The 24,471-nt window shown below is 44.6% G+C and overlaps 1 long non-coding RNA gene across 1 annotated transcript in view; it reads right to left on the bottom strand.

Moving 5' to 3' along the window:
• Positions 1–3,695: 3,695 nt before the first annotated feature.
• LOC120407252 overlaps positions 3,696–24,471 on the bottom strand; it is a 46,714-nt gene continuing 25,938 nt past the window's right edge. The window contains exon 3 of the long non-coding RNA XR_005599862.1: positions 3,696–3,817. This is a non-coding gene — a long non-coding RNA (uncharacterized LOC120407252). The remainder of the gene's footprint in view (positions 3,818–24,471) is intronic.

Genomic DNA, 24,471 nt, shown 5'->3' with positions numbered 1-24,471 from the left:
GGTGCGGTGCACTTAGCGTGCATTGCCTCAGCCTGCACCGTTTTCGTCGGAGGCGGCTGGGCGGACGGCTTTCGCTGCTGTTTTGCGGCGGCCGTCTTCGGCGCCTTGTGCTTCCTCCCCGGGGAGAGGGAGCGGTGCCGGGTCTTTGGTGCCGGCTCGGTGCCGGAGCGGCTCGGTGCAGCCGGAGCGCTGCTCGTCGAGGCGGTTTTCGGTGCCGCTGGAGCTGGCGCCGGAGGTTGGAGCGCAGACTCCATCAGTAAGTGCTTCAGCCTAGAGTCTCTCTCTTTCCTCGTACGAGGCTTAAAGGCTATACAAATAGAGCACTTATCTGGCCGGTGCGACTCTCGAGGCAGCGGAGGCAAGAGTCGTCTTGGTCGCTAACCGGCATAGGCCGCTGGCAAGCCGCACAGGGCTTGAAACCCGGTGCTCCGGGCATAAGCCCGCACCGGGGCGGAAGAAGAGGGGCAACCCCTCTAATTCCGTAACTATTAACACTATTAACACTAAATATATATACAACTACAACAAGAACTGAACTAACTACTAAAACTATCTACACTAGAACTATGGAGAAACACTAGGGTTGTGGAGGTAAGGGAGCACTCCACTGTTCCAACTGGCCGTCACGGGCGGGAAGAAGGAACTGAGGAGCGGACGGGCCGGCTGGGGTATATATACGCCGCCATGGCGGCGCCACTCCAGGGGGCGCCAGCCGGCCCGCCGGAGTTGCTAGGGTAAAAATGTTCCGGAGAGCCGTGCACGCGCGGCGCGCACACCTACATGGAATGGATAGGAGCAATCACTCGAAGAAGAACAGGTCTACTTCAAAGTCTCCATGAGTGCCTATTGTTCGCCTAAGGACTCCGAGCTGTCAAAAGAAGGCCTGGAACTGTATAAAACCCCTTGGGTCCTGATATTTTTTATCTCAGATCTGCTTGATTCTACATGCAGGAGAAGGTTAAGTTGTAAGACTGAGATCTCCTGTCCTAGCTGGATCACACTGAATATGAGCATTGGACAATAACCGATGGACTAATTCTGAAAGAACACTTTGCAATTACAAAGCTCACCATTCACCATCTCTACTATGAATCTGATCTCAGAACTGTACTCATGTCTGTATGTATACTGATCTTTTAACCAATACTCACTCTCTTTTGTTTTTTAATTTTTTTTAGTTTAGTTAATAAGCATTGGCTGTAAGCGTGTATTTGGGTAAAATCTGAAATATTCATTAACCTGGGAGGTAATGTATCTGATCCTTTGGGATTGGTAGGACTTTCTTATATGATGAATAAGATTTTCAGTAATCCTCATCATATTTGATTTGGGTGTCTGGGTGGAAGCCTAAGGCTGGGTTGCTTTAAAGGGACTGTTTTGCTGGTTTCTAAGTAACCAGTAAAATATGATAGAAAGTGTTTTGTGCTTTCTTAGTACATTTAAGTGTTGGAATATCCACCAGCTTTGGGAATTGTCTACCCCATTCTTTGCAGTTGACCCTAACTGAGTAACTACAGCATGGCTCCCTGGGACCCCAGTTGCACACCTAAATACGTAGCCCTGATTTTCAAAGGTGCTGTACACCCATCACTCCCATGCATTTCAAGCCCCTCACTGCTCAGTCCTTGGTTTTCAAGCTGGGGTCACTGCTCAGCATCCCTGCTGACAGTGTCAATTCATGAGTCATTGGAGCTAGCATTGTCTCTCTGGCCCCCTTGTTGATCTATGTCAGTTTCAGCCAGTTCCTTAATGACTCTATTCATTACACCCACACAGGAAGGTCAGCTGGCTTTCACATAAACACCCCTCTCTATGTCTCTGAGCTTGCCATGCATAGGTGTGGGAACTAAGGGTTCAGTTTCACAGGGGGCTCTGCTCCTGGCCCCGCCATGAGAGGTCCTGGCTGCCGGCTCTGCACCTGGGTTCTGCTCCTGTGGGGTCCTGGCTACCAGCCCTGCTCTTGGGGCTCCTAGCTGCCAGCCCCATGCCATCAGCCCAGGGGCCAGCTGCCAGCTCCGCTCCTGGGGTCCCAGCTGCCGGCCCCACATCCCAGCTGCTGGCCCCAGTCTCAGCCCCCTTAACCCTGTCTGAGTCCCCCCCCCTCCCAGGACATAGCCCTGCTCCTGGCCCCAGCTCTGGGGGGATGAGCACAGACAGGGGTAAAGTGGCTGGCTTACAACACCCCCACTGTTAAAAGTGTTCCAGTGCCACTGCTGCCCTGAGACCAAAACAATCCTTTTTCTACTGCATAGTAATAATGCAATGTATAGAGGAAACTGAGGCTCACATACACATCATACAATACTACAGAAAATTCCCATGTTTTTCCATGAAAAATTGCCTCTGTTTAGAGCAGCCTATGATGGAAAATGATTGGCATTATAAAGAGATATTATCCTTGCAGTTAAACCCAGACTGCAGGTACCTGGGTGCAGAAAGTCGTCCTCAAGGTGGGTTTACAGCTGTGCAAGCCACTTGTAACTCCTACAGGGGTTGGGGTGCCTAGAGGCAGCTGCCAAAGTACACACAGTTGGGCTGGATACCCAGAAAATGCACTACAGAGCCCCAGATGGATTTTAAGGCTACTCTGCACTGGTGGAGCCCCACACTTTCAAAGACAATTATCTTTACCATAGTTCTTGAATCTCGTCACTGTGAAATCTCAGATGCTTGAATACTACCATTCAGGGGATGGGATCTTATATTTTGGAGTTTGGCTGTTGAGACTCTGTGAACTCTACCTACCTCATAAAAAGTTCCTTGCTGTCTTGTTATAGCATTTCTTAGACAGAATCTACACGAGACAAGTTTAACAACGAGAGTAATTAGCTAGTGGAATAACTTAACCTAGGGATGTTGTAGATTGTCCGTCATGTGAAATCTTCAAATGAAGACTGGATATCTTGCTAAAAAAAGTTATGCTATGGCTCAACTAGAAGTTATGGATTTGATTCAGAAATTACCAGGTGAGATTCTATGGCCTGTGTTATGCAGGAGGCCAGATTAGATTATCATATTGGTCCCTCTGGTTTTAAAATCTGTGAATTTATGAAAAAAACCTAAGAGTTTGCTCTCCATCAAGTTATTTTATGCTTCATTAGATTGCATTTCTAACAATATTTTTCAAAGCTTCAGTTCTGTCCCATAGAAAATTACATTTTAAAGTCTGCAAAGTCTCTATATAGTTCTATGTCCTGGTCCCCTACATCACTTTCTCATCTCACATCTACATGTTTATTTAGCATGTCAAATGTATTATCACTTGAATTTACATTGCTTTCAACTCCTGGATTAGACTTGTCTGTACTAAAGGGTTTGGGCATTGAAAGTTTCTTCTATGCTCATAATACCTCTTATGACTGCACACAGAGGTGTACAAATGTGAACAGGTGTTCTCACCACCATTGTGATTGCACTTGGTTCCTGCCCACTCTTCAGTGCAAAGCTCAGAGAGTTGGTGCTGTCACTAAGTTATTCATCCAGCTTTCATAGAGCTTTGACAGCAGCCAAGGCAATATTCCACCAGTCTTGGCACTGTGGGCCCCGCTATTCAAAACAGCCCTAAGAGCAGCTAAGGTGGTGCACTCAGTATACCTAACTCCTGAGAGAGGTGACTAATAAATGAATCATACACAAAGATAAAATAAAAAACAAAACTATTTTTGTTACTATCTGATGGGGATCAGAAAAAAATACACAGGAGAGAAGTGAAGTCACTATTGTACATTGGTGCATGCATGTAAACACCCTCTACCCTCCCCCCCCTTAAAAGTGCTTCCTTTTCTGAGGGGTGTCCATTGCCTCACACAGTCCTTCACTGTGAAAAAAAGGAACAGAACAAGTGGTGTTAGTTAAAGGTTACAGCAAATCTACCTCAACTCCTTACCACCAAGTAAATCCCATTTACTGCCCCTTGGAGCTTCAGTACCTGCTCATTATCTGCTTTCTCCCTCCTCCCCCCTCTCCAGAGGATTGATCCATCTACCAGGGCCCTAATGCATTATGTGATTTTGTTGTGAGAGGAAACTTGCTTGGCCACACTGAAGGGCCTGGAGGACTGTCTTCTCTCTAGATGGAGAAGGCTGCCACAAAGTGTTGGTGTAGTGTGCATGATAACCTGGGACACCAAAAAACTGAAAGTGCCACCTCAGAAGGCATAATTCCTCTCAGAATTTTTTCTCGGGCAGCACAGTGCCGCAACCCTCCTGTCCCCAATCCAGACCAGAGCCTAAATGGCACAAATTGGTGTCTATTTTATTACCTGCCTGCATTCTCCATACATTATGTGCTAGTCTTAAAACCAGGAATATCAAAACATTCAAATTCCCTTTGGTATACTACCTATTTTAAGTACTTATCTGGCACCCATTACCATAGCAACTGAGCACATCACAATTTTTTCTGATGTATTTATCCTCACAACACCTCTCTGAGGTAAGAAAATATTATTATCCTCATTTTACAGCTGGGGAAGTGGGATAGAGAGAGACTAAGTGACTTGCCTAAAGTCACACAGCAAGTCTGTAGCAGAACAGGGAATTGAATGTCCCCTGAGTCCAAGGCTGACACCTTAAACACATTCTTTTTCTCCACTGGATAACGAATACTTTCATTTAATAAGTCATCACACACAAGTTTCAACTTATCATATCTAAAAAACTTTTGAGTTTTTAATTAAGTTCATATAGTCCTGTATAATCAAATCATCTTTATTTCCTGCTCAAAATCAATATAAGTAGGAGATGGTATCTGATTACGTAGAACATTCTCTAACTTCTAATATGTACAGCATCCACTGTACACTTTTCTCCAGGCCAGATTGTCTGGAAACTTGGACTACCTTGGACTACCTTCAATTGGCCATTCTCAAACAAGGGAGCTAATTCATCCCTTACATAAACTGCACTGAAGTCAGTTCCTTTACACTAGGGATTAATTTGATTAAATAAATAATTTGGGCCATTTGTAATCCTTTGAAGGTCAAAGAGTAATTCTTTAGTCCTTCTGTAACTCTCACTGATTATAACGTAGGACTTCACTAAAAGCAGTTTATTTTTGACCTCTGAAAGTGCAGAAATATTTTTAGAAACTTTCATTGCAAAGGCCCACTCATTAAAGACTACAAAGAGCTACAACAGGGCATACTGGAGGTTCTGGCAAGATCTGATTATTACAATTTAGGGGTTAAAATTAGGGGGACTTTGCGCATCACAAGTTCCACCTTCTCTGCTAGAGCACAGACTGAGAGTTTCTTCGATTCCTTGGGTGCTATGGTGAAAACTCCCACTCCTCTGGCGAACTGCTTTAACCACTGTCAAAAGTCAGATCTGTGAACAAAGCTACCCATTCGGAAAAAGCTCCAACCAATAGAAAGCACAGAGGGTCCAACTGCTTGACAACACAGGTTTCTGATCACACCACCTCAGTTTTCTTTTCTAATTCAAGGTCTTGATATTCAAAGCCCTCTATGGGATTGGATTTAGCTACATGAGCGATTACTCCATTCTCTGAACCCATGACCTCCCACAACAGCTATGTTGTACTGGAACTATGAAACTGTCAGCCAGTAAAGGGAAGTTCACAGGTACAGGAGATGGACTAGGAGAAGCTGGTCCTAGACTTTTCAGCTCATTCCAGCAAGAGATAAGACTGACAGTGCAATACATTAAGCGCAAAACTTGCCTCTTTGCCTTGACTTTCCCTCAATAAAAACTTCACCAAATAAGCATCAACTCCCCACAACCTTCTCTCAACCTCAATCAAGCGATAATTTTTATCAGACTGGGAAAGAAGAAGAGAGCGATATATTGTTATTCCTAATTTTAAATGATTGGAAGGTCCTCAGCGACTGTGGTGATAAGGGTCCTTGCAGATACACAGAGAGTAAGGTCTTATCTACATGTGAAAAACTCCAGCCATGTCTACACTACAGGGATTATAGAAGCATAACTTTGGTGCATATCCAGTATAACCCCATAGTGTTGACACAGGCTACAGTAACCAAAGGACTTTTTCCATCACTGTAGGAAAATCACCTCCCTGAGTGATGGTAGCTAGCGGCGTTTATACCTGGGGTTAGCTCAGCATAGCTATGGTGCTCAGGAATGTGGATTTTTCAACCTAAATTTTCAGCGTAGACCAGGCCTCAAGAAAATGAATGTGAATCAACTAAAAGTGTGAAGTCAGAATGTATTAACCTCTCTTCTCTCCCCCATGTGGCTAATTTGATTCAGGAGTAATGTGGACTAGATCTAAGGATACTTTACACCTGAATGAGAGCATCCACATGGGGGAAGGGGCTTAATGTGTTTTGACTTCACATCTTTAGTTGATTCACCTTAACTTTCTGGAGTGTTGACATGTAAATAAACCCTTAGATACTTAAGGATGGGTTTGGGGAGACTTGAGACACAATGTCTTTAGTTAGGGGAGAGAGGAAGATAAATAAGAGCCAGAGAACAAGAAGGTCGGAGATAAGAGAACTCATGGGGTTCAGATAAGTTTGAATGAATTTTAATTAAGCATCCCGAATAAATCTTTAAATTGTAGCCAGTCCAACACCACTGTCATATCTGTGGTGGGGGTAGAGGGAGAACAAAAACTGAAAGTTTGAATTGCCTTTAAACAACAAGGTAAGACTAACAAGCTTAGCATTTCACGTGTCATATACAGCTCTTGGCATGAAAGTAGTATTTTACCTCATACTGTGGCATTGTTGATTAGGCCAGTCTAATAACACAGTGCTTTCATTTTATGCAAACCTTTCTAAAACTTTCTTCCTGTTTGAAAATCCATTTTCAATGAATGCTGCATAGGCATCTTTACTACTGGAAGCTGATGGAAGGAGATAATGCAGCAGCTCTTTTTTTGCAAAGCAAAACGAAAACTGCTAACCCTTCCTTTTATCAAAATGAGACCAGAACAACTTATTTCCCTTCAAACACACTTCTTTTTTTTAATGTCCCAATCTGTCTCACCAGCAACAATATTGCTAATTAAATTTTTGGTTTTTTTCAACCCCACCATGCATGCAGCTGTAGCTGTCCTTTCTAAACAAAAAACCAAAAACCACACAGTTTCAGAACTATATTTTTTTCCCCTGGAACAATGATTTGATTATAGACTTCTCTGCTGCAATCAGTCTGCAGCAGCAATTTCTCTTTCCATCTTCAAATATTTAAATGGTTTAAAAATATTTAATAACTAACTGGCTTCAGTTGAACTACTCATGTGCATAAAGATTATTTCTATGAGGAAAGGTTTGCAAGGGCAGTTGCTAATCTGGTACATTCTAATAACTGGAGCACAGCTGACAAACCATTATGGTGGTAGGGGGAAGATACAGACAGACAGAAAAAACTTGATATTGTCAGAAAGATACATGAAATATTTATTTCTTAATTTCTGTTTTTAATAAATATCTGGGGGTGCTAAAGTGGCATATCAATGTGTCTGGGGCTGAGCAAAACTGTCAGATAGCGGTGTCACTAAAGAGATTATAGGCTCCATCCTTAGCTGTTGTGAATGGGCATAGCTCCAGTGATTTCAACAGAGCCTAAGGTCAAGTTTACAATACAGCACTACAGAGGTGCATTTGCACTACTGCATCTGCACTGCTGTAGTGCATATGGTGAAGACACGCTATACCAATGGGAGAGTCTTCTCCCATTGGCATAATTACTCCACCTGTGCGAGAGGCGGAAGCTATGTACGCGGGAGAGCGTCTCCTGCTGACACAGCACCAGTGTGGACAGTGATAGGTCACTGTAACTTGTGTTGCTTGGGGGGGAGTTTTTTTTTTCCACAGCCCTGAGTGACATAAGTTACATTGACTTAAGTGATGGTGTACAGTTTAAGTCCATGACCACCAGATCATCTTGAGAACATAATGCATAAACCAGAAGTGAGCACCAGGGCAGCTGAGCCCTGCTCCCCACCATCACAAGCAACTTCATTATATAATGCCACACCTAAATTTGTCTCTTAAAGCTAATTAAGTAGTTTGCCTCCACAGCTGCTACGGGGAGGCCGTTGCAGAACCTCACCCATCTGATTATTAGAAACTTTCTTCTATTTCCAACCAGAATTTATTGATGGAAACTTTATACCTCCTTGCTCTTGTGACAACACTGTCATTTAGCTTAAATATCTTGTCACCCTCTCTGGTATTTCCCCCTCTGATGTATTTCTAGAGGGCAATCATAACCCCTCTCAGCCTTCTTTTTATTAGACTGAACAAGCCAAGCTCTTCTAGTCTCTTCTCATAAGATAGGGCCTCCATTCATCTAATCCAGCAGTTCTGAAACCATGGAGCTGGCCTCCCACAGGAGCCACAGGAATCACAGGACTATGTCAAGCAAGGTGCGAGCTGTGTGCTTTTTTTCTTTTTTTTAAGCACTCTGGCTGTCAGCCCTGAGTGACTGGGGTTTGTGCAGAAGGGCCATGCACACCCGGGATAAAGGAGACAGCCATAGCCCCTCTACCTGAGCTCTTCTTACCCCCTCCCAATCCCTCACTAGAAAGTGGCCCAGGCTCAGGCTCTCCTTCCCCCCGACCCAATCCCTCACCTAGAGGCTGTGGGGCTCTGACTGTCAGCCCAGGGTAGCAGCAGCCACCATGCAGAAGTAAGGGTGGCAATGAGGCACTAAGGCTGCTGTGAAAAGTGATATTCACAAATATCACTTTTCACATTGCCAAGCTTACTTCTGTGCTGCTGCTGGCACACCACTTCCTTCAGAGCTAGGCACCCAGCCAGCAGTTGCTGGTCTTCGCTCTTCCTTCAGAGCTAGGTGGTGGTATATGTACTTGGTGGGGTGATGCATAAACAACTATAAACACAAAGAAGGGGGGGCCTTATCAAAAACGTTTGAGAACCACTGCACTAACCGTTCTAGTAGCTCTTCTCTGCACTTGTTCCAGTTTGAATCAATCTTTCTTGAACATGGGTCACCAGAACTGTGCACAGTATTCCAAAGAGGTCTTGTCAGTGCCTTGTACCAAGGCATTAATACTTCTCCATCTCTAGTGGAAATTTCTTGCCTGTTACATCCTAGGATCACATTTGCCTTTTTCATAGCTGCAGCACATTGGTGTCTTATAGTCATCCTGTGATTGACCCACATTGCCAAGTCTCTCTCTTCCTCTGTTGCTTCCAACTGATAAGCCCCTACCTTGTAGCAGAAATTCTTATTATTAGACTCTACGTATCTGACCTTGCCCTTTGTACAGGGGCAGCTCCAGGCCCCAGCACGCTAAGCGTGTGCTTGGGGCGGCAAGCCGCAGGGTGCACTCTGCCAGCGCCACGAGGGCAGCAGGCAGGCTGCCTTCAGCGGCTTGCCTGCGGAGGGTCCGCTGGTCCCGCGGCTTCGGAGGACCTCCCGCAGGCACGCCTGAGGGAGGTCTGCCAAAGCCGCGGGACCAGCGGACCCTCTGCAGGCAAGCCGGCAAAGGCAGCCTGCCTGCCGTGCTTGGGGCGGCAAAATGCCTAGAGCCACCCCTGCCTTTGTATTATTGAATTTCAACCCGTTTCTGTCACTCCAGTCTTCAAGGTCATCCAAATCTTCCTGAATAATATTAGAGTCCTCCTTTGTATTGATGATGCCTCCCAATATTGTATCATGAGCATATTTCATTAGCATATTCCTACTTTTAGTGCTAAAATCATTAACAAAAATACTGAATAAGGTCAATTACCAAAACTGATCCTTGGGGAACAGTTGTAATCGCCTTCTTCCAAATTGATAATTCACCTTTTAGTATAACCCATTCCGTTCAGCCAGTTCCTTACCCACCTTTCAGTTCTTCTACTGATCCTCATCTTCCCTAATTTAATATTGATTTTGCACATGATGCTTTCTACTATTTTTCTGACATCAAAATATATTAGATCTCCAGGCTGGGGAGAGGGGTCCAAGGGATTCGGAGTGTGGGAGGGGGCTGCGGGTTCAGCAGGCAGTTGGGCTGTGGGAGGGAGTGAGGGCTCTGGGCTGGGGGTGCGGGCTTTGGGCTGGAGCTGGGGATGAAGAGTTTGGGGTGCAGGAGGGGGCTGCAGGTTTGGGGGAACTGAGAGCTGGGGCAGGGGGTTGGGGTGCAGGCTTACCTTGTGCGCCTCCTGATCAGTGGAGTAGCAGAGGGGGCTAAGGCAGGCTGCCTGCCTGTCCTGACACCATGTTACATGAGTACCAGAAGTGGCCAGCAGGTCTGGTGCTAGTAGGCCGGGGGGAGGAGTGGGAAGGATGCTCTGCACACGCTGCACCGCCCCCTCAGCTTCCATTGGTCAGGAACTGGACAATGGGAATGCGGAGCTGGTGCTTGGGTAGGGGCAGCGTGTGGAGCCCCGAGGTCCCCACACCTACGAGCCGGACGTGCTGGCTGCTTCCGGGGCGCAGCGTGGTGCCCCAGGATAGGTAGAGAGTAGCCTGCCTTAGCACCGCAGCATCACTGACCGTACCTTTAACGGTCCAGTCAGCAGTGCTGACCAGAGCCACCAGGCTCCCTTTTTGACCAGGTAGTCCAGTCGAAAACTGGACACCTGGTCACCCTCATTTCCATCAGCTGTACTGCCTTCATGTTCTTGTTCCATATTATTATCCAATTGAAAACTGAGGCAAAGTAGTCATTTAGTTTTGGGGCCATACCTAGATTATCTTTAATCTCTCTCCCAAACAGGCTGCATAGTGGCCCAACTTTGTGCTTCCTTATTCTCGTTATTTATATAACTAAACACTTTTATTAATTTTAATTCCTTGGTATCTTGACTTTTAGAAGTTCTCACTTAATTCTTACATATTCTAACCTTCGCATTGTAGCTTTCTTTGCTGATCAAGTGCTTTTTCCATTCCCCATAGGCTCTTTGCTTACTATATATAGTTCACCGAAAGATGGCATGTGAGGTCTCTACTGAGAGCCAGTAACCCACTAGGCATCTTAATCATTGTGAAATGTATATGCAGATAATATTTAAGGAAATATGTATTTATACCAAAATTATGCTGTTAGGGTCTTGAAATTAAGGCAGGTGTCCAAAAGGTGACATATCTTCTAGATGTTCCTTTCAGGCAGGAGGTAACTGATACTTATCAGCATGCCTCTCCATTTGTGTATTGTATGCCTCACACTGCATGCCTATTTGCATACTAAGCCAGGTGTGAATTAAGAGTAAGAAAGAATTAAGAGGTGTGAAATCTGGAAGAGAGGAAATCTATAGGATAAAACAACAGCAGGGGGTGTCTTTACAAATAAAGACAAAGGATTGGCCTGGTATATCTTGGAGTGCAAACAGACACACAGAATCTTTCACTTAGGAGGCAAAGTTGCAGAGTGCATGTCTTATGAAAGGAGAGTCACAGCAAGCTGGGTTGTAAAGAGGTGAAAGGATTTTGTGTGAGCAATATATTAATAGACACAAAAGTATCTTGTTAATTAAGTATAGGCTCTAGAATGCATGCTATGATTTTATTTGATACATAACCATTTGTTTCCAATACATCTACTTGCTACTACTTGAATCTCTATAAATAAACTTATATTTGATTTCACTATAAACAAATCTAAGTGCTGTGAGTTAAGCAGAGCAGTGATAGAAGGTGGAACGAATAAGTTGGGGCATATTGCTTCTTTGGAAGCAGTGAATCTATGAACACTGTTAGTGTCCAGTGGACAAGGGGCTGGACACTCCAGAGAGATGCTCAGCACATTCAAGGGCTATCTAGCTATTGCTAACCTATAGAATGACAACGGGATCACCTAGGCCTAGAGATAAGTGCTTGTGTTGCCAGTAGCTGGTGGTCTTGGGGAGCTGAGCCATACCAGGCACAGGAAAGACTTATTCATGCTAAGGGCAGTTGGTAGTGAGGTGTCTCACAACCCAGGGTATCCTGGAAGGTGTCACACAAACCTTCCCTCCTCTCCCAGTTTGAAGCCCTTCTTATCAATCATGCCAATCTTGATTCTAGAAGGTTAATGCCCTAAGTACTCAAGTGGTGTCCATCAGTCGAGAAGAGTCTTTTTTTGTGAATGCCTCCTAACAGTCAATCATCCCCAAACCTTCCTCATAGTCCTTGTCCTTAAGTCATCTGTCACACCTTCACCCTCCTTCTCTAGGAACCGGAAGTATTCCACTGAAGGTCACCTGAGCTTCCACTTCTTTAAGCATCTTACCCAGCCATGTGTAGCTGTTCTTGATCCATTCCAATTGGAATCCACAATATCATTCATCCTGACATGCAATACTATCAGTGATTTTTCTCTTAATCCAGTCAGGATCCTTTTCAGCCTCACATCCACATGTCATGGCCCTGCTCCTGTCAGACAGCAAACTTCTGTTCTCTGGATCTGCTCTAGTGATAGGCCTGTTAATTCTTCTGAGTATAGAGCCCCTGATCACATAGACCTGTGCCTTCCTGGCATTGGTATGCATCTGTTTTATGTTCTCTCTCATACCACTCGTACATGATCCTCATTTTCCTCTTAGATGCTGGTCCCTGACTATCTCCATCATCTCTTCCCCTCTTCTGCAGGGACTGGCTTCCCTTCTTTTCTTCCTTGCCACTCCATCTTCTGCCCTGCCTCCTGCTCCTCATTCCCCAGTGCTGCAAATCAGCTACTCAACTCAATTTCATGGTTCACATCATGATCACATTCTTTTATAGATCACCTTCCTCTTCTGACAGTTTGCTCTCCCAGTCCTTTTGTTAGGCAGGTGTTTGCAAAACTTGAGTTGTTTGCACCACCTCCTCTCTCTTTTTCTGCATTATACCTTCAAATCCCCTTCTGAATTCCATCACTGTCTCCAGCTGTATCTGTTGTCCTTTGATCTTCTCTGCCATGAGCTCTATCGGGCAACATTTCAAGAATAAGTAGCTTCTATCAGATATCTATTCAATGATGATGTACTTCCCACAGCTTCTGCATGTGACCATCTTCTTTTGTCTCCTTTCTTCATTTCACTTCTAGTGCTGTCTCAGTAGCCACAACTGTCTTCTCTTCCTATACTGTATACCTGGGGGAAAAAAGAATGGGAAGAGGAAAAAAAATCCCCAAACTCCCACAGAAACTCCACATTTAGACCTTAACTTCTTGCTGCTCCAAACTAGGTCAGCAGTTCCCCCTCATTAAGAGACACCAGCAAGCACAAAATCAAGCCACACAACCACCACACTCTCAGAACACAAAATCACCACTCTGATTTCATGCCAAACTCCCATAGAAACTCTGCTGTTAGCTGCTAGCCAATTTACATCTGCTGAAGATCTGTCTTAATATCTTTAGAAAGACATAGAATGATTTTGAGGTTTAATTTGAGCTTGAAGCCATCCTAAAATTAGCACATAGGTCCACATTTTAGAAAATAGCCTTGTAAGTTGCACCTGCAAAACATACATGTGCTAACAAATGATTGCCCAAGAGAAATGGGTAATTGCAAGTACAATGATGTATTTGTACTTAAAGGTGCAAATGTGCACCATGCTTACTTACACATGTTTTGCAAGAAAGCTTCATTAAAATCCTTTGAAATAAGGATAGAATTTTGGAATGGGGTGGGAGCTCTTAGCTATGGGGCACTCAGCAAAACTAGGGATGTCATTTTGCTAAGACAATGTGTGTTTGTTTGAAAGGTCACCATGTAATGTCAGTATATCAATATCCTTTCCTTTTACATGAAACTCTTGATTTTTTTATAATTATAAGCTAATAGTATAATATTAAGATAAATCATAATATCAAAATGATTAAATTATTTGCGTGGATCCCTATAAAATGTTCACCTCATCCTAATTCACTCAGGAAACTTAGCTTAGCCCTGTGTTCAGTCAATTCATCTTAAAAGACTGAACTACCAAATGATGACTGCTACATTTTATGTAAGTGTTTAAGTTTATTCTGATGTGTATCCTACTGCCCTTGATGACAGTGAGACCATTTTATGCCCATGCCCTCATGACTATCATGTCATTTTTTTGGGTTCACAGATACAGAATACGGGTTATGAATATCAACTTATATTTTAGATTCCACAACCTGACAACGTGGCATTTCTGCCACTGTAGAAGCCACTAGCATTTCTTGGTGGAGTTATACAGTCAAATATTATTAGTCATTTCACCATGTCAGAGTGATTCAAGGTCACGGATATTACATTGCGCAATACAGAACAATCATTAAACCAAACCAGTTGGGAGCTTTGTTTTCTATATCAAGAAAAATAACTGAACATTTGCAATGTCCAATATAATAGAAACAGCAAAGCATGGGAAGAGAGTCAAAGTCTCCGGCTAACCTCGTCTAAATTAGCAAATTGGGAAAACTTCCAAAAACAATGCAAGTGAGCAGAATCAATGAAGGTCAGGGAAGTGAGGTTGCAGTGCTTGCACACAAGGTTTGTTGGCATAAAACATGCAAACAAATATAATAATGCTAAGCTGCAAAGTGCTGAGAAGAGAATTTGTCAAGATAATGAAGAGGAGGACTGTGAAAGTGCAAGTAAACAAGGAGTTTCCAAGTACATCACATCAAAGACTTACAATATATATATCAAATGACCAAGAACTTGAGTTTCAGCTTGTCTCAAAGGATTACATGTTGCCTCAGTCTTAGCAGCTAAGCATAACATTGACATGAGTGAAGCATTTGTAGAGCACATTGAATTCAGTTTGTGGTGTATCTACAAGAAACACACATTGGGGAAACCTTAGCTCTGGACTTCAAGCTTACTGATCTTACCCATATTTATGTTTCAAGAATAAAACAATCAGGAAATAAACTATCCATCAGACCAAAATTATATATACGGAACCAGTTCCCAGACATGAAAGGAAACAGTAAAATATTAAATGCTCTAATCTTTGACAAGATAGTTGCTGAAGCTTCTGAACAAGCTTGTGATGGTGACTGTCAGAGTTCCTGAGTTAACTGTCCCTTTGACCCCCTCTTACTTAAGTCTCAGACATCTAACCATCAACTTTATTGTGGCAGGATCCCATAATCCTTTTCCTCCAGACTGGGGCTTAGGCTGCAGACTCCAGCAATTCACTTTGATCACCTCAGCAGATCTGACTTCATTTATGCACCTGCTGTTCTAATCTTTCAGCTGCAATGGCAGTTATTCAGTGACCAGCCATCTTCCATAAAACTAAATACTATTCATTCAGAACAAAAACATTTAAGAGAAAACGTACCTTAAAAGCAATAAACAGCTTATATGTATGACTAGCATACCAGATGGTCACCCATCTATTGCATGGATGCTCTGGTTGGTTTTAAAGGACTTCAGGTCCTCCTCAGGACTTCTTTCTTTTGAATCAGACTCAATACAGGGTGTTATTTGACCTAAAAGAGTCTGGATACAGTTCTGAGAACCCCCAGGAGGGGAAACTGAGGCAACAAGACTCTGGATTGGATATGACCCTGATACAGTGTATAGTGAACCATTTCCTGAATGTGTAAAAAAAACTATTTTATGCCTCTTTTACATAGATATAAATGACGTCACTAGGTATAAGGCAATAGAGAAGCAGGTTCCCTATGTCAAATTTTATTTGACTGTGACATATGGCCAGAAAGGGTTAAGCATCCTGCAGGATAAATGACCCAAGTTCAACCTTAAGGGACATATTGGTAGATAATGTTTGTGGTTTTGTGTGTTTGCATATATATTGTTAGAGATTAACAATATAATCAAACAGTTCCTGTCTATGCTGTATTCTGTTAATTCAGATATCAAAAGGAAATATTAACATTTAAATGAACTGTAAATATGGTGATATCACTGTATTCATCTCTCTTTGAAATGTATAACAAATCACCTGCAAATGGTGGAAAATGGCAATTGCCTTATGTTAATCCCTGTAGCTAATTACCGGTGATGCTTAGGAAATAGGTCTACTTCAAAGTCTCCATGATTGCCTATTGTTCGCCTAAGGACTCCGAGCTGTCAAGAGAAGGCCTGGAACTGTATAAGGGTGTCTTGGGTCCTGATCCTTTTTATCTCAGATCTGCTTGATGCTTCATGCAGGGGGAAGCTTAAGTTGTAAGACTGAGATCTTCAGTCCCATCTGGATCATCCTGAATATGAACATTGGACTATAACCTATGGACTAGTTCTGAAAGCTTTGCAACTACAAATTTCACCATCTCTACTATGAAACTAATCTCAGAACTGTATTCATGTCTGTATGTATACCGATCTTTTAACCAATACTCGCTCTCTTCTCTTTTTTAATAAATGTTAGTTTAGTTACTAAGGATTGGCTGCAAGTGTGTATTTGGGTAAGATCTGAAATATTCATTAACCTGAACTATTCATTCTACCTTTGGGATTGGTAGAACTTTCTGATATAATGAATAAGATTTTCAGTAATCCTCATCATATTTGACTTGGGTGTCGAGGTGGAGGCGTAAAGCTGGGTTGCTTTAAGGCAGGGGTGGCCAACCTGAGCCTGAGAAGGAGCCAGAATTTACCAAAGAGTCACAGTAATAGATCAGCAGCCCCCACATCAGCTCCACGCCCCCCGCGTGACCAACTCTGTGGGAGGGGGAAGGGGTAGAGTGGGGGTAGGGGCTGTTGCAGAGCCAGGGGTTGAGCAGTGAACACCCCGTGGCACACTGGATAGCTGGCACTTGTAGCTCCACCCCGAAGTCGGTGCCTATACACGGAGCCGCATATTAACTTCTGAAGAGCAGCATGTGGCTCTGGAGTCACAGATTGGCCATCCTTGCTTTAAGGGACCTGTGTTTTGGCTACTGGATAACCATTAAGATATTATAGAAGGTATTTGAGGCTAGCTTGATGTATCTAAGTACTGGAATGACCACCAGCTTTGGGGATTGTGTGCCCCATTCTTTGAAGTTTGCCCTAGTTAAGTAACTTCAGTGTGGCTCCTCTGGGACCCTGGTCACATTGGCATTTCAAAGTTCTTGTTGCACAAGACATGCCAAGAAGAGATACTTATTGTCACATCAGCAAATATAATACTGAGAAATGCTCGCTTTGACAAAAAGAAATATTTTGGACATGCTTTTAGTTTCACCTTTGCTGGTTTTATACAGGGTGGGCCAGATCCTCAGCTGGTAGAAATCAGTGTCATTTCATTGATTTCAATAGAGCTATGCTGATGTACACCAGCTGAGAATCTGATCTGGTAGCTCCATAACTTTCAGGAGAGTGACACCTGGTTTACTCCAGTGTAAGTGACCAGAATCAGGCCCCGTGTATTAATACCAAAAATCACTTTAGGGTGGTCTGAAAGATTTGGTGAGGCAAGTACCAAGGCACCTGAGACTATCAAAGTGATCCTAATGGAAATCCTATTGTTCAAACTTGGCACCAATAAGACATTGACTCATTGATATGTATTCAGCAAGTGACCTTCCTTCACAAGGACAACAACAAGAACACATATTTCAGCTCTAAGTTATAAATAGTCATTCAGCCACTTAACAAGCATAGAGACTTGTAGTAACTAACAGACAGCAGATACTCAGTGCTATGTTGGACATATGTTGAGGAAATGTGGTTTAATTGATGATTCTGATAAAACAAACATCTACCAGTTTTGCAATATTACGATTTAACTTAGCCAGCTTCATTATTAACCACTTTAAGTTCTGATGCATGCTTTATTCAGGAAAGACAGCCATATGCATTTGCTGCATCAATATACTGTAACAAGAAATAGAGCCCCTGTACCCATAGTGAATGGGATGGGGCAGATAGAAGGAATTTCCCCGTACCCTATTGCCCCACAGGCTCAGCTTGCTTTGGAGACTGGTGTAGAGGGGGTATAGAGTCAATGGGCCAAATTATCAGCTGGGGTAAATGAGAATAGCTCTTGTAGTGTTATGGTGCTGGCAGAAACTAAGTACTTCTACAACAGGCGTAATGAAGATAAGCTAGAAGTGCTCTAAACAACACATTCTAGTTCTCTCTAGGAGCTGGAGCACCACAAGTTCTGTGATTTTAACTTAACTCCATAGCTTCATTGAAGGGAACTGGCTCAATGTGTTTGGCTTGACAAAATGTATCCAATCTTTGCTTCTTGCATATGAAAAAGAGCCCTGACAATAAGTACTAAGAGATGTTCAGGTACTCTCTCAAAGGACCTGCTAATGAACTACAGTTACTGTAGAAGCAGTTGATTATTGTTGATCCCTTTTCAATCAATAACAGTATTAGTTCAATATATTGATCATGCCACAATAGAACAAAGCATCAGGGGTAATAGGACTTCTGTGCTGAAGGTTGATTTTAGCATATTAAACTACACTTATTCTCAATTATTCCTCAAGCTGCTAAAGCATTTTGTTTGCATAAAAATATCCCCTCATGTTTACTTTAGAACAGATGTTACACTAATAAAATAATACCAACAGGATCTTATAAGAGGGATAAGACAAAATGCCGTATTTATTGTAAATACAGAGAAAGAGAGAGAAATCAGGATATGCTGTTCAATATTATTTCACTACTATTCCTTATTCATTCACACACTCATTCATACAAGTTCTGCAGAGTTGCTATAGTTACCAGCCTAGAGGTTGCTCGTGGCAGAGGACTGGCCAGGTAGCCTGCACACGAGGGTGGAGCCGAGTCCTTGTCAGATGCGCATCCGATGCTCCTGGAAGGTGGCTGCAGAACCAGACTCAAAGTCCCTGAGTTTTTGGTTCTGTTCTTATAGGATTTTGTCTATGGGAATCACTTCATCATGCTGATGTTTGTTTGAAGTGATTGTCAGTCAGAAGGTGGCACATCACTGACGGCTTGAGTATTGTCTTGTTCTTCAGCGTCTTCAGCCCTCCATCCTGGGCGGGGAGGGGCACTTGGTTGGATTCCGGTTTGCCCTGCGGGGCCATCCAGGTATCTCTGTGCTACACATTCTCCGGCCACGGGAGATCACAGTTATAACTCTTAGGTTGGCACCTTTGATTTGCTAATTATTTATTTGCATCACACACATTCATTCACATTCATCCTTTATCTTTAAGTCACATCTTACACTTTTGTTTTACTACCTCCTCTTCTTTGACATTCTTGTTTTACAGTTCTATTTTCCAGATGTGACAGACTTTCATCAGTCTATTTAACCTTTTTAATACAATAGCAGAAAACAAGCAGGATAATAAACAAAGGGGGAGGGGGAGGTGATTTCTGCAAGACCAAGTCCACCACAGTTGTTTTTACAAAGCCTTATTACTCTTAGGCCTTGGCTACACTTGCAAATTTGCAGCGCTGCAGCAGGGTGTGAAAACACACCCTCTCCAGCGCTGCAAATTGCGGCGCTGCAAAGCGCCAGTGTGGTCAAAGCCCCAGCGCTGGGAGCGCAGCTCCCAGCGCTGTACGTTATTCCCCACAGGGAGGTGGAGTACGGACAGCGCTGGGAGAGCTCTCTCCCAGCGCTGGCGCTTTGACTACACTTAGCGCTTCAAAGCGCTGCCGCGGCAGCGCTTTGAAGTGCAAGTGTAGCCATAGCCTTAGGGCTTGGCTACACTGGCAAGTTGCAGCGCTGGTAGTTTGCAGCGCTGGTCGTCCAGCTGTGCAGGGCCAGCGCTGGAGTGTGGCCACACTGACAGCTACCAGCGCTGCAGTGTGGCCACACTTGCAGCATTTGCAGTGCTGTATTGAGAGGTGCATTGTGGGCAGCTATCCCACAGAGCACCTCGTCCCATTTTTGCTCTGTGGGTTGTGGGAAGGGGACGGAAGGGTGTGGGTCATTCCGCTTCCTGTCCCAACGCCCCGTGGTGCATCGCGTCGCATCCCAGCATTCACAGTTTTTCCAGCCACGTTTGGCGCCATTGTGAGTCGCTTGCTGTTTTTTACTCTCTGTCTGTGAATCGCGATTTCTGTGGGAAATGGAGCCCGAGCTGCTGAGGTCTGTGATGATGAGTGTCGTCAGCACAACACGTTTGGCAGTTGAGCTATTCCTTCAGCTCCAAAGTGACAGTGAGGAGTCCGACGATGATATCGATGATATCGAGTCGCCTGCCGCGTGTGACACTACAGTGCTTGTGGCATTCACGGAAATGCTCAACACCATTGAATGCCGCTTTTGGGCTTGGGAAACAAGCACTGAGTGGTGGGATCACATCGTCATGGAAGTCTGGGATGACAAGCAGTGGCTGCAGAACTTTCATATGAGAAAAGCCACTTTCATGGGACTGTGTGCTGAGCTCGCCCCCACCCTGCGGCACAAGGACACAAGATTGAGAGCTGCCCTGATGGTGGAAAAGCGGGTGGCTATTGCTATCTGGAAGCAGGCAACTCCAGACAGCTACTGGTCGGTCGGGAACCCATTTGGAGTGGGAAAGTCAACCGTTGGAATCGTGTTGATGCAAGTTTGCAGGGCAATTAATCGCATCCTGCTAAGAAGGACCGTGACTCTGGGGAACGTGCAGGACATTGTGGATGGCTTTGCACAAATGGGTTTCCCTAACTGTGGAGGGGCGATAGATGGGACGCATATTCCTATTCTGGCACCCCCCCACCTAGCATCAGAGTACGTTAATCGGAAGGGGTATTTCTCTATGGTTCTCCAGGCGCTTGTGGATCACCGTGGGCGTTTCATTGACATTTACACAGGCTGGCCTGGAAAGGTGCATGATGCACGCATCTTTCGGAACAGTGGCCTGTTCAGGAAGATGCAGGCAGGGACTTATTTCCCAGACAGGAAGATCACAGTAGGGGACGTCGAAATGCCCATTGTGATCCTTGGAGACCCCGCTTATCCATTACTGCCTTGGCTCATGAAACCCTATACAGGGAAGCTTGACAGGAGCAAGGACCGGTTCAACTACAGGCTGAGCCAGTGCCGAATGACTGTGGAGTGTGCTTTTGGGCGTTTAAAAGCCCGCTGGAGGTCCCTGTATGGGAAGCTAGACTTGGGGGAAAGCAGCATCCCCGCGGTTATATCCGCATGCTGTACCCTCCATAATATTTGTGAAGGGAAGGGTGAAACATTCAGTCAGGCATGGACCAGCGAGGTTCAAGTCCTGGAGGCTGAATTTGCACAGCCAGAGAGCATGGCTACTAGAGAGGCCCAGCACAGGTCTACAAGGATTAGGGATGCCTTGAGGGAAGAATTTGAGGCTGAAAGCCAACAGTAATGTTTGCTGCCTTGCATGGGAGTGAAGTGCAGTGGTTACACTGTTAGGATTCTATTATCCCTAACATGATTTCCAGTGACTGTTTCTTTACTGGGATAAGGTATCTTTCACTATCTGCAATAATAAAGACTGTTTTCAAAGCCAAGATTTATTTTATTGAAAAGAAAAATACTTCATTGACAGACACACAACATTTCAGGAACCTAGGGCAGGGGGGTGGGTTGGTGAACTGTACAGTCACAAGTTTGCATATGTCCTGTCTGCAGTGCTGTGCAATGGCTGCTGCACTTCAGGGTGCATATACTGCATGGTGATGGGGGTTGAGTGCAGAGGGTAAGGGTCGTAGTTCTCAGGGCTGGTTGGTGAACGTACAGGTGTTGGAGGCAGCTGGTGGTGGTAAGAACCTGGATGCTGGGGAAGGGGGTTTGGAGCTGACATTGGGGCAGAAGAGAATAAATTTTGGGACGGGGTGGGCTGTGGGGCAGCACGGGACTGCTCTGCCTGCATGGCTACGAGTGCCTGGAAAGAGTCCGCTTGGCGCGCCAGGATGCCTAGCAGCTGGTCTGTGCTTTTCCTCTTTGCCACAGCGTTTCTCCGCCAATGTATCTGGCGGATCCTGCTTTCACTTTCTCTCCACTCCTGCAGGTGTTTACTCTCTCTAGCAGAGTGATCAATAACTGTTTTCAGCATGTCTTCCTTGGTTTTTCGTGGCTTTCTCCTCAGATTCTGTAGTCTCTGTGCTGTGGTGGAGATTGGCAGTCCAGCAGTCAAGGTCGCTTTTGGAAGGCAAAAATTGCAACAGTTAACAGGGTAGCATTGTTCATTATCTCATCCAAACAGTAATTCCCACACACTGAAGGAGTTTACAGTCTTCACTTTAGCATATTTTTCACATAACAAATAAGAGCACACACATAACACAACAGCGGCCACAAAATGGAGTAAGGGTTACTGATTGCTTCAGGGCTGTGCAGGGGTTTCTGTGCATTGGGGACAGCAAACAGCTGCATGGGGGATCTGCACTAAACAGTCTCCCAACATTTTCCACAGGAGTTACTCCTGGAAGATATCTCCCTGCTGCGGTTCACCAGGGAAGAGCGGGAAGGTCTTCTACAGCAATGCAGATTCCGCCCTGGCCCCTATGCAGCTTGCCTGTGTGCAGCAATGGTCCCCCCACCCCTCGCGGCACAGTGGTGCGGACGCGTTAGCCTGACTGGGACAAGGACCACAGTGGGTCTCCCTATAAACCTGTGCAGGCACATTGCCCACGCTCTGGCTGAAACTTTTGAGGAGATTACTGCAGCCAATTACCGCGATGTGATAGACCACATCAATGGGCTATTCCACATCTAGGCATGCATGCATGCAGCCCTAACCCCCCCTCCTCTCCCAAAACATTTCCACCCTGAAAATAAAAGCCGCTTACCGGTAACTCGCTCCTCTGCTTATCCTTCAGCAACTGCTGGGTGCTGCGATTGGCTTCCTTCCTCCTGGCTTGAGAAGAGCTCCTGGCTGCATGCCTCCTGGGACTCTGGGGTGTCTTCCCCCATCCCAGTAGCTTCACTCGCGGTTTCCTCTCCCCCCCCACCGCCGCCTCCTCCTGTCCCCCACCCTGCTCAGAAGTGTCCATCGTGGTCCTAGGATTGGCAGTGGGGTCACCCCCAAGTATCGTGTCCATCTCCCTGTAAAAACGGCAGGTCATGGGGGCAGCGCCGAACCGGCGGTTTCCCTCACGGGCTTTATAATAGGCACTCCGCAGCTCCTTTACTTTAACCCTGCATTGCAGCATGTCCCAATCATGGCCCCTATCCAGCATGGACCTTGATACCTGCTCAAAGATATCATAATTCCTACGGCTGGAGCGCAGCTGGGACTGCACAGCTTCCTCCCCCCAAACACTAATGAGGTCCAGCAACTCGCCATTGCTCCATGCTGGGGCTCGTTTGCCGCGTGGAGGCATGGTCACCTGTAAAGATTAACTGATTGCACTCCACACCTGGCTGCAGCAAACAGGAAGGGGATTTTTAAAATTCCCGGGGCATTTAAAGGGCGGGTCACCTGAGGCCAGAGCAGTGGAGTGCAAACTGATGAGCAGAGTGGCTGAACAGGATTTCTGGGATATCTCCTTATTCCCTGGAGGCCAATTAAAGCGCTGGTGTGTGTCCATACCTGATGAGCTGTGCTGGATCACCAACGCTGCATTCCTTATACCCCAACCCGAACGGGTGCACAGCCAGCGCTGCAGCCAGGGAGTTGCAGCGCTGGATGTGCCTTGCAAGTGTGGACGGAGAATAATTGCAGCGCTGGAAAGCCTCCACCAGCGCTGCAACTTGCAAGTGTAGCCAAGCTCTTAGAGAACAGACTTTCTTAGGATGTGTTAACACAATTAGCAGTTTGGCCTTGCGTGTTTCTCACAGAGAGGGAGAGACACAGAAATGAAAAAGCAAGAGTACTGTTCTGTTACCAATATCTTGAAATTTAAGCTGTAGGGAATTCAATCTTACCCCTTGTCTCTCTTGGCCTCAGACTTGTTATACACATACACTTTATGGTTCTAATACAGAAATTCCCTGATATGGTCCGACACAGAGACATATGGTATACTAAAGAACCAATGGGAATAAATTATCTTGCGAGTTTGAACACAGTCTTTCAAGAATTTGCTGAAAGGATGGTTTGAATGCAATATACACAAATCCTTCCTTGAGAACCACAAATTGTAAATGGACTTGAATGCAGACAGAATCACCTCTGTTAAGTGTACACACACACACATACAGACAGTTGTTGATATGAGGTTACACAGGATAAGGCACCCCATTAGACTATTGTTACACAAAGCACTAACATGTAAGGAACCTGTGCTAGCAGATCAGCCCTGTAATGTCCAGGTCACTGGTAATGGGCACATGAAGGATCACAACATTTGGTACTTTGTATACGGATGTTCTATATACATGGGCATTTAATTTGCCACCGAGGGATAGATTTTTCATTGACTGCATGGGAATTCAACTATATGACTCACATTATTGTGAATGTAAACATCATTTAAAATACATATAGGGGATACATTCTGTACTCTTTTACTGATATGCAAGATTTGATTCTTGAAGCTTTTTCTTTTTCAATTTTAGGCAGCTGTATATTCAACATTTTTAAAAAAATTACTACTGTATTATCTGACATTTTATATTTGTATTTCTATGAGCAGAATTTATTTGCAAAATTAGGGGAAAATACATAAAAATAAGTGTTAAAAAGGTGTTAAGATGTTGTCTGTTCTGATGGTGTTTGAAATACACAAATTGTATACTCAAGAGGAGTCCACTTGCCACCCTTCTGCATGGGAGTACACTGATATAGGAGGCAGAA

This window comes from Mauremys reevesii, linkage group 6 (assembly GCF_016161935.1).
Source record: "Mauremys reevesii isolate NIE-2019 linkage group 6, ASM1616193v1, whole genome shotgun sequence".
Classification (NCBI taxonomy): domain Eukaryota; kingdom Metazoa; phylum Chordata; order Testudines; family Geoemydidae; genus Mauremys; species Mauremys reevesii.
Note: the sequence above shows the minus strand (reverse complement) of the source record. Positions and strands in the feature narration are given on the sequence as shown.